The sequence below is a fragment of the Dermochelys coriacea genome, chromosome 3 (assembly GCF_009764565.3).
Source record: "Dermochelys coriacea isolate rDerCor1 chromosome 3, rDerCor1.pri.v4, whole genome shotgun sequence".
Taxonomy (NCBI): domain Eukaryota; kingdom Metazoa; phylum Chordata; order Testudines; family Dermochelyidae; genus Dermochelys; species Dermochelys coriacea.
In genome coordinates this window covers 4,080,605-4,082,024 of record NC_050070.1, presented here as the reverse complement: position 1 = coordinate 4,082,024, position 1,420 = coordinate 4,080,605, and the positions used below count along the sequence as shown (strand labels likewise).

At 45.2% G+C, this 1,420-nt stretch overlaps 1 protein-coding gene across 1 annotated transcript in view; it reads right to left on the bottom strand.

Annotated features, from left to right (window-relative positions):
- Positions 1-1,420, bottom strand: part of KCNK3 (potassium two pore domain channel subfamily K member 3) — a 96,034-nt gene that overhangs the window by 87,066 nt on the left and 7,548 nt on the right. The gene's annotated exons all lie outside the window — the stretch shown is intronic.

The window sequence follows — 1,420 nt, the reverse complement described above, 5'->3', positions numbered from 1 at the left end:
AAAAGAGATGACGAAGAGGGGATATGATTGAGGTCTATAAAGTCATGAGTGCTGTGGAGAAAGTGAATAAGGAAGTGTTATTTACCCCTTCACATAACTCAAGAACCAGGGGTCACACAAGGAAATGAATAGGCAGCAGGTTTAAAACAAACAGAAGGGATTATTTCTTCACACAACGCACAGTCAGTCTGTGAAACTTGTTGCCAGGGGATGCTGTGAAAGTGTAAATGGATTCAAAAACAAACTAGATCAGTTCATGGAGGACGGGTCCATTGATGGCTATTAGCCAGGATGGGCAGGGATGCAACCTCATCCCCTTGGTGTCCCTAAACTTCTTATTGCCAGAACCTGGGAGTGGAGGACAGGGGTTGGATCACTTGATAAGGTGACAGGTTTCAGAGTAGCAGCCGTGTTAGTCTGTATTCGCAAAAAGAAAAGGAGTACTTGTGGCACCTTAGAGACTAACAAATCGGATGCATCCGATGAAGTGAGCTGTAGCTCATGAAGCTTATGCTCAAATAATTTGTTAGTCTCTAAGGTGCCACAAGTCCTCCTTTTCTTTTTTTTGATAAGGTGACCTGTTTTGTTCACTTCCTCTGAAGCACCTGGCATAGGCCACCATCGGAAGACAGGATACTGGGTTAGATGGACCATTGGTCTGACCCAGTATGGCTGTTCCTATGTTTTTATGTTCTAAGTCTTCATAACTCCTCGCGTTTAATTTAAATTTTGCCTCCCCTCCATATTCTTGAATTAAAGTCACCAGGAAAATGGCACCTCTGTAGACCAAACTGCTAAAACTCACTCAGTGAGCAATGGTTTGAAACAGTTACAAACCGTAACCCACTGAAAATACAAGTGTCCCAGCCACCTCTGTTAGCAGGAGTGGAGTATTGCACAGAGAAATACAAGCTGCAAAGCCCAAAGCGTCAACGGGATGGGGATCCTGATTCCATCATCTCAACAAAGCATTCATTGAACGAGAGCCCTCGACGTCCAACACGAGCAGCTGACCCTCGCCTGCCCCAGGAGATGCCAACTTTGTCTGTTAGATCCTGATGCACAGAAGACGGATCCTAAATTATTCCTTTACCACTGGAGTCGTCCAACCAAATGCTGACCTGGCTCAGCATGGCGTCGTTTTAAAACCAGCAGAGACATGGGGCACAAGTGCAGTAGTTTGCAATAGGTTAATTGATTCCAAGACCGGAAGGGAGCATTGTGATCATCTCGTCTCACCTGCTGTATAACACAGGCCAGAGACCTGCCCCACAGTAACTCCCAGGGAAGAGCTTTTAGAAAAACGGCCAGTCTTGAGTTCAACATTGTCAGTGACGGAGAATCCACCATGACCTTTGGGGAATTGTTCCAATGGTTAATTGCTCTCACTGTTAAAAGTGGATGCCTTATATCCTGAATA